General features: G+C 37.1%; 1 pseudogene; it reads left to right on the top strand.

Moving 5' to 3' along the window:
• The first annotated feature begins 2,803 nt into the window (after window positions 1-2,803).
• On the top strand, window positions 2,804-3,335 carry LOC112857311 (CYFIP-related Rac1 interactor B pseudogene; annotated as a pseudogene).
• The last annotated feature ends 6,267 nt before the right edge of the window (window positions 3,336-9,602 follow it).

Genomic DNA, 9,602 nt, shown 5'->3' with positions numbered 1-9,602 from the left:
GAAAGGAAGCAAGGAATAAAGGAAGCTAGAGTTATTTTCTGTTCATAGCTAATAATGATTTTTCATTTACAGAATATATATAATAAATTTTCTCTTTTTAAATGACTTTATTAAGAGCAGTTTTAGACTCACAGCAAAATTAAGTGGAAGGTACACAGATTTCCCATATATACCCTGCCCCACTACACATAACCACCCCTAATATTAAAATCCTTTGATGTAATAGTATATTTGTTATAATCAATGAACCTACATTAGCACATTATCACCAAAAGTTCATAGTTTATGTGAGAGCTTTTTATTGGTGTTGTACATTCCTTGGGCTTTGACAAACATAAAATGACATGTATTCACCACTATAGTATCATGCAGAATAATTTTGCTTCCCTAGAAATCCTCTGTGTTCCACTTGCTCATCCCTCCCTTTCCCCCAACCCCTGGCAACCACTGATCTTTTTACTGTCTCTATAGTTTTGCCTTTTTCAGGGTACCATATAGTTGGAATCATACACTATGTAGCTTTCCAGATTGGTTTCTTTCACTTAATAATATGAATTGAAGTTTTCTCAATATCTTTTCATGGCTTCATAAGATCACTTCTTTTTAGCACTGAATAATATTCAATTTTTTGAATGTACCAGTTTATTTATTCATTCACCTATGAAAGGACATCTTTCTTGCTTCCAAATATAGGCAATCATGAATAAATCTGCTATAAACATCCATGTGCAAGTTGTTATGTAAACATACATTTTCAAGTAATTTGTGTAAATACCAAAGAACTTGATTGCTGGATCTTATGGAAAGTGTATGTTTAGTAGTATAGGAGACTTCCAAAATGTCTTCCAAAGTGGCTGAACTCTCAACAAAGAATGAGAGTTCTTGTTGATCCACATCTTCACCAGTATTTGTTGTCACAGTGTTCTAGATTTGGCTATTCTGACAGGTGTATAGTGGAATTTCATTGTTTTAATTTGAATTTCCCTAATGACATATGATGTGGGGCATCTTTTCCTATGCTTACCTGCATCTGTGTATTTTCTTTGGTGAGGTATTTCTTTGGGTCTGTTTCCCATTATTTAATTGAGCACATTTTCTTATCATTGAGTTTTGAAGAATTCTTTATATTTTGACTAACAGGTATTTATAATCCTTTTGCAAATATTTTCTTCCATTCTGTGGCTTATATTCTCATTCTCCTTGACATTGTCTTTTGCAGAGCAGAAGTTTTTAATTATAATGAAATCCAGCTTATTATTTGTTTCTTTCACAGATTGTGCATTGGTGTTATACCTAAAAAGTCATTGCCAAAGCCAAAGTCATCTAGATTAGGAGAAAACTATGTTATCCTCTAGAAGTTTTATAGTTTTGAATCTTGCATTTAGGTATATGATCCATTTTGAATTAATTTTTGTGAAGGATGTAAGGTCTGTGTTTAGATTCAGTTCTTTGTATGTGAAGGTCCAGTTGTTCCAGCACCATTTATTGAAAAGACCATCTTTTCTCCAATGCCTTTATACTTTTGTCAAAGATTAGTTAACAATATGTATATGAGTCTATTTCTGGACTCTCCATTCTGATCCATTGATCTATTTGTCTATTTTTTCACTAATACCACACTGTCTTGATTATGTAGCCTTATAGTAAGTCTTGAGGTCAAGTAGTATCAGTTTTCTGACTTTGTTCTTCTCCTTCAATATTGGGTTGGATATTTTTCTTTGATTTTGTTTTTGTCTTTCCATATAGAAAGAATCAGTTTGTTGATATCCAAAAACTGGTGGGGTTTTTATCAGGATTGTATTGACTCTATGGTTCAAGTTGGGAAGAACTGACACCTTGGCAATATCTTCTTATCCATGAACATGGAATATCTCTCCATTTATTTAGTTCTTTGAGTTCTTCTATCAGAGTTTGTAGTTTCTTTGTATATATCTTGCACATATTTTGTTAGATTTATCTTTAAATATGTTATTTGAGGGGGATGGGACACAGCGGGAGGTGGTGTGGGCAAGTGTCCTCCTTTTATGTGAGTGCTGGTGGCTTGGCAAGAAACTGAGGCCTGGAGTTTGAATAATTCATTCAAGGTTACCAAGTTGATAGAATGACAAAAACAGAATCACCAGCACTGGCTGAAGATTTCTTTCAGTAGAAGAGGTACCTTAACACGAGGAATCTTAAAGTTTTGACATGCACAGATGTTGAGCAGGGGTCAAATTTTTTCCTTGAGTTTTAAAATGCCCAGCCTAAAGAGTTTGAGAAGGAAATTTGTAATCAGGTGAATGTAGTATTAAAAGATGCAGAAGGTATCTTGGAAGATTTGCAATAACATAGAGGAGGTGGCCATGAAATACGAGATGCAATCCAGCATCCAGCAGATGAGAAGGCTTGAGGTGCAGTTGTTCCACTAGTACGCAAATTAAAGAAATTTGGGGGCCCCTGGGTGGCTCAGTCGGTTGAGCATCCAACTTCGGCTCAGGTCATGATCTCGTGGTCTGTGAGTTCGAGCCCCGCATCGGGCTCTGTGCTGACAGTTCAGAGCCTGGAGCCTGTTTCAGATTCTGTGTCTCCTGCTCTCTCTTGCCCCTCCCCCGCTCATGCTCTGTGTCTCTCTCTGTCAAAAATAAACATTAAACAATTTTTTAAAAGAAATTTTACGAATTTTCTTAGAGGTTAGAAGAAGCACTAAGAGATCTGGGAGCCTTGACAAGTACCCCATACTCTTCCACCCAGCATCTAGAGCGAGAGCAGGCTCTTGCTAAACAGTTTGTGGAGACTCTTCACACTCCGGTTGGACAAACTCAAGATGACAAATCCCTCCATACAGAATGATTTCTGTATTATAGAAGAACATTGAGTCTTATGAGGATTAATGTTGCAGCAAAAGGAGAAAATGAAGTAAATAATAAATTGGCAAATCGACTGTCTTTGTTTTATGCTGGGGCAGTCTCAATGCTGAAAACCTTAAGTGATGCCACAACAAAATTTGTATCAGAAAATAAAAATTTACCAAAGAAAATACCACAGATTGTCTAAGCACCACGGCTAGTGTATGCAGAGTCACGCTCGAAACATCGGAATACAGAAGCAGATTTACAAACGAAGAGACGGTGTCATTCTGCTTGAGGGTAATGTTGGGTGTCATAATACTCTATGACACATATAATTTAGTGGGAGCATTTGCCAAAACTTCAAAAATTGATACGAAAGGTTGTATCAAAGTTCTTAAGGACCAATACCCCAATAGTGTAGAAAGTCTTCTAAATGCTCTCAGGTAAACAACAAAACATTTGAATGACGAGGCTATCTCCAAGCAAATCGGATCCATGCTGCAATAGCAGCTCTGGGGCAGGCGCCTGCTGTGGATAGAAGACAGTATTCTGCAGTGGCTGAGAATGCAGTTTTTAGTGATTGCAATTTTGATCTCATGTACTTTACTCCTGCTTTTTATTTCTTTTATTCCTCTTCCCTCTTTTTTAATCATGTTCTCATTCTCAAGACTTCTTTTCTGTGCCCAAATCAGTAATGTTATACTCTGAAGGGACATTGTCCTTTCAAATGGGCCATCTAAGGCAGTTAATTATGCATCTCAGGGGCCTCTACTGAGAAAAATATTGTGACTTGAACTACATATTTTTAAATGTGGATTTTTTTTTGAAAACTGGTATTTAATATTGCTTCTCCTTCAAGGCAAAATTGCTTATTCTGCTATTTGAAAATCCTCAGTCATTTTATTTTCTACTGCCGCTTTTTTCATGTGCAGCCAAAATGAAAATGTTTAAATTAATTGTGTTGTACAAATGGTACCCAGCACAAATTTTTTTTAAATTAGTAAGACTTTTGTTTAAATTTTTAAGTTTGCATTTGACTTTTTTTGTAAGGATTTATGTTGTATGTTTAACCTTCAGAAACTAATGTTAAAAACTGTGATGTGTAGAATACTAGATATGTATGTTCATATTTAAAGAATAGCTACTGATGATAAAATAAAAATCAGCTTTCATTTTTCTAAAATAAATAAATAAGTTATTTGAGGGAGTATTAATATAAATGGTAATGTGTAAATTTCTCTTGTTCATTAATAGTACATAGAAAAGTAATTGACTTTCAACATTTTTCAATCTTTAAATATATTTTTCAATATTAACTTTCTATTTTGCAACCTTGCTATAATTACTTATTACTTCTGGGAGAGTTTCTTTTTTGTCAATTAGTTTGGATTTTCTGATCATGTCATCTGTGAGCAAAGAATTTTATTTCTCTCTTCCTAATCAGCATACCTTTTATCTTGTTTTCTTGTTTTACTGTGTTAGGGCTTCCAATATGATCTTGAAAACATGTGGCAAGATGGGACATCCTTGCCTTATTCTTGATTTTAGTGGGAAAGCTTCTATTTCTCATCATTAAATATAATGTTAGCTATAGGTTTTGTAGATGACCTTTATCAAGTTGAGGAAGTTTCTCTCTATTCCTAATTTACCAAGAGTTATTTTTCAAATGATGAATAGGTGCTGAATTTTGTCATGCCTTTTTTTTAATATATTTTTTTAACATTTTATTTATTTTTGAGACAGGGAGAGACAAAGCATGAACAGGGGAGGGTCAGAGAGAGGGAGACACAGAATCTGAAACAGGCTCCAGGCTCTGAGCTGTCAGCACAGAGCCCGACGCGGGGCTCGAACTCACCGACTGCGAGATCATGACCTGAGCTTAAGTCCGCCGCTCAACCGACTGAGCCACCCAGGCGCCCCTTGTCATGCTTTTTATACATAATATAATGTGCTATTTCTTCTTTATGCTGTTGATGTGATGGGTTACATCAATTGATTTCCAATGTTGAACGAGGCTTGCATATCCAGGATAAATTCCACTTGGTTGTGGTATATAATTCTTTTTAACATTGTTGAATCCACTTGGTAATATTTTGTCTAGGATTTTTGCATCTATGTTCATGAGAGATATTGGTCTCTAGTTTTCTTTTTTGTAATATCTTTGTCTGGTTTTGGTATTAACAAATAAATTAGGAAGTCTTTCCTCTGTTTCTATCTTCTGGAAGAGATTGTAGAGAATTGCTATAATTTCTTCCTTAAATCTTTGGTAGAATTCACCAATGAACTTTTCTGGGCCTGGTGTATTTTGTGTTGGAATATTAATAATTATTGTTTCCACTTCTTTAATAGATATAGGCTATTCAGATTGTATATTTATTCTCATATCAGTTTTGGAAGATTGTGTCTTTCAAGAAAGTGGTCCATTTCATCTAGGGTATTGAATGTGTGGGCATAGAATTGTTCATAATATTCTTTTATTATTCTTTTAATGTCCATGAGATCTGTACTGATGCCTCCTCTTTAATTTCTGGTATACATAATTTGTATCATCTCTTTCTTATTTTTAGTAAGATTGATTTTATTAATATTTCCAAAAACCAGCTTTAGTTTTGTTGATTATTTTCTATTGACTTCTTGTTTTCAATGTCTTTGATTTCTGTTCTAATTTTTATTATTTCTTTTATTCTTCTTGGTTAAGAGCCTTAATTTGCTCTCCTTTTTCTAATTTCCTACAGAAGAAACTTAGATTATTGATTTTTTATCTTTCTTCTTTTCTTTTTATACATTCAATGCTATAATTTCCCTCCAGGTGCTGCTTTTGCTGCATCTCACAAATTTTAATAAGTTATATTTTCATTTTCATGTAGTTCAAAATATGTTTAATTTTTTGTGTTATTTATTATGTGTTAATTTCTTATGTGTTATTTAGAATTGTATTGCTTAACCTCCAAGTACTTTTCATTTTTCCAGATATCTCTTTGTTATTGGTTTCTAGTTTAATTCTGTTGAGGACTGAGAGCAGACATGGTATGATTTATCTTCTTTTAAATTTGTTAAGCTGTTCTTTATGCCCAGAATGTGGTGTAGTTTGGTTAATGTTCCATTTGAACTGGAGAAGAATATGTATTCTGCTCTTCTTGAATGAAGTAGTCTATAGATGTCAATTATATCTGGTTGATTGATGGTGTTGTTGAGTCCTACTATCCCCTTACTGATTTTCTACTTGCTGGATCTGTCTGTTTCTGATAGAGGGGTGTTAAAGTCTCCACCTCTAATTATGGATTCATCTTATTTTTTCAGTTAAATCAGTTTTTGCCTCATGCATTTTGATGCTCTGTTGTTAGATGCATGCACATTAAGAATTGTTATGTAATCTTGGAGAATTGATCCTTTATTATTGTGCAATTCTCCTCTTTATGCTTGATAACTTTCTTTATTGTGAGGTCTGCTGTGTCTAAAATTAATATAGATATTCCAGCCTTCTTTCGATTAGTGTTAGCATGGTATATCTTTTTCCATTTACTTTTCATTTATATGTGTCTTTATATTTGAAGTGGGATTCTTATAGACAACATATAATTGGGTATTGTTTTTTGGTTCATTCTGACAATCTCTGTCCATTGTAAAGGAGCAGTTGTAAATAGGTCTTTAATATTGTGGGGGGGGGAGAGAAAGTAAGTGTTCTGTACTCTTCTGATTTGGTTTCAGTCTTTTGATGAGCTTGTGCCTTTGAACTTGAAACTTTACAAATGCTTCTCAGTCCCTTCTTCCTCCTACAGTCCCTCCTTAGGTGGGACAAGATGGCTAGAGTGGGCTGGAGTTGAGTATTTCCTTTCCCCCAGGTTGATTGGGCTCTGATAAAACCCCAATAGTTTAGGCTTTGTTAAAATTTTGTTATTGTTTTTTTGTTTTTGTTTTTAGGGTAGACCTTGTTAAAAACAAAACAAAACAAAACAAAGTGCTCTGGCATATTTCAAAATGGTTCTTTTCCTTCTCCCTCTTCTGGGAGCATGAGGACATTTTTTTTCCAATATTTACTGTGAGAACTTGGTTGAGCTCTTAGAGGTAAAACTCACAAAAGTGTGGAGGCCCCCATGACTGGGTCTTCCTGGAGTTTTTAAGAACTTTTCACACTGAGCTCCCAGCAACATGTCAGTTATAGTTCAGGTTTTCCTGACTGGGTCCTGGTTCCCAAGGAAGTTTCTGCTCTAGTAAGCTATGATTTTCTGTATTCGCTGTCCATCTCTTTAACTTTAGGGACTTCAGTCTGCCATGTGACCTCACTTTTCTGACAGATCTAAGGAGCTATTGCTTTTTAAATCTGTTTAGCTTTTTACTTGTTACTGGAGCATAGTAACAGTTTTCAAGCTGTCTACATACTAGACCAGAAATGAAAGTCTAAAAGTTCTTTTAAAAATATATTTATTAGGATTAAAAAAATTGACTTCAAGTAAAATGACAACATTATTAAATAATAGTACAATTAATATTCTAATAGCTTTAGTTTGGGAAACGCTTTGTGGTCCATGGTGGGTGGTGGCAGAAACAATCTCCTTGTTTACTTTAGCTCTCTAGACTAATAACCACTCCAGGATACACATGCACTTCCCCAACTACAAAAAATACACATGCATGCTCCAGTGACCATCTGTCCCTGAAACAAAATGTGTGCACAGCAGAGATCCCCCGCCTTGTCAGCTGTGATTTATGAGCTCCTGTGTTTGGAGGAGCTGCTCAGGCAGGCCGTGCTGACTCAGCACCCCAAGGGCAACCTGTCCTGGCATCCTAGCCTCTCCTGGGGAGCACGTGAGGATATATTACTGTCCAGACCTGGAACCCCAAGAGTGATCTTCTTCTCATGCTTGCCTACTTCATCCCCAGCATTCCCTCTATTTTCCTCCCTTCTTTGGAGAAGACACCATCCCCTCCCAGCCCATCTCACACAGCTTCCCTACCTCCTCTTAGCTAGTCCAGTATGACGAACCTTGGTTCTCCCTCTACAATTGTGAGGTTTATCTAAGTTCCATATTCAATATCCACTTCTTTTTGGTGCTTCTGCCCACCATATCTCCCCTCACACTTACGAGATTCTGTTCTAGAAGAGTAGAAAAAGAGGACCATGAGTCAAAAGACATGGGTGCAAATCCTCAGTCTCTACTAAAAATGTGTGTGTCTGTGTGTGTGTACATGTGTGTGTGCGGGGGCAGGGGGTGAGGGAGGGAGAAATAGAGAAAGACAGAGAGAATACTTGACCAAGACATTAATAGTCCCAAAACTATATTCTCCAGTGATCCTCTAGAATTGTAGGTTGTCCTGAAACAAACACTCTTTAACCTGTTAATAGCCTTATTTGGCTAATATCCCATTGTGTACTTTTGATGAAGTATAGTTCCTCTGCCCACCTCCTGCCATGGAAAGAGAGGTGTCCAGTCCTTTCTCTAATTTCCCTCTACCTCCAATCCTAGCCAGGGGACAGGCAGCTTACTGATGTAAGCTCAGTCAGTCAGCTGCTCCTTTCTATATGACCTTGCCAATTGGTAAAAACTAGATGGACCATCTGGAGGTGTTATCCTTGCCCATGCAATTAGGAGTGTGGGCCAGACAGGTCCTGCATGACCTTGGTTCCCAGTCACCCCCAAGCCTGGTTCTGTGACTTCCCAGTGATTCTTTGAATCCCCAATATGTTTTCATTAAGTTCCATTTTTGTCTAAGAAAGCCAATCTTTTTTTTTTTTTTGCAACTAACTGTCCAATTGGCACAGCCTCTGCCTGAAAAACAAGAAAAATAATATCTACCTAACAAGGGTTTTGTGATGATTAAATGAAGAAGTATGCCAACACTCCTAGCTTGGTGCCTGGAATATAAAAGCTAAGTTTACAAAAAGCTTAGTATTATTAAGCCTGAGAGAAGCAATATAGCTCATAGCATCCTCAAAACAAACCCATGAAGACACTACTGTTTTGCCAAGGTGGAAACTGAGACATGAGAAAGTTAGGTAACTTTTTAAGGCAACCCTGTTATAAGATGCAAAACTGGGATTTGTTTCCAGGTCTATCTAGTATTAGAAATGTGTATCCACTCTCCTTCCTCATTTCTACATCCTCCTGTCCAACGCAGCTTTGAGGCCTATCAATGTGTGCTTGGAAGTAAAATCTAAGGTAGTTGTAGGAACCATGAATCCAGGACACAGCCCTCAGCGTAAGGTCCCACAGGCACCACCTCTATTAATTTGGAGAGTAACACCTCTGATACACTGAATAGTGCTTTCCTCATTGTCCTTCCTTGAAATATTTCCTGGGGCAAAACTCAGCCCAGGAAGGCAGCCAATTCTACTCTGGGTTCACAGGTTATGAACTTCTTGAAAATGTAACTCAGGTGAGAACGCACAGGTCACAGTGATTCACAAAGTGTAGATCAACTGGAGCGAGTTCCCTGCAACAGTTTTGAAGGTTGATGGGACATTTCCATGGGAGAGAGCTGGGGAAGAGGAAGGAGTGGGGAAGGGAGGGAATAAAGAAGAGGGTGGGCTCTGTGAGTCTGCAGCCTCTGCAGACCTCACTAACCACAGAAGTCAGCTGGCCTCTGAGATATCCCAGCTCAGTTCTGCAACATCCCTAGGATCACTCCACCAGTACCAGGGCCCTGGAAATTCTAGTACTTTTGTGGTATCTGCCTTTGTACTGGCTAGAACTCCTTCAGCTGCAACAGACAACTTAAAACTACCTTTTAAGTGGTGCCTGGTTGGCTCAGGAGGTTAAGTATCCGACTCTTGAT

The sequence above is a fragment of the Puma concolor genome, chromosome E2 (assembly GCF_028749965.1).
Source record: "Puma concolor isolate L17-30 chromosome E2, mPumCon1.1.hap2, whole genome shotgun sequence".
NCBI classification, from domain to species: Eukaryota; Metazoa; Chordata; class Mammalia; order Carnivora; family Felidae; genus Puma; species Puma concolor.
This window is presented reverse-complemented; position numbering and strand designations above follow the sequence as displayed.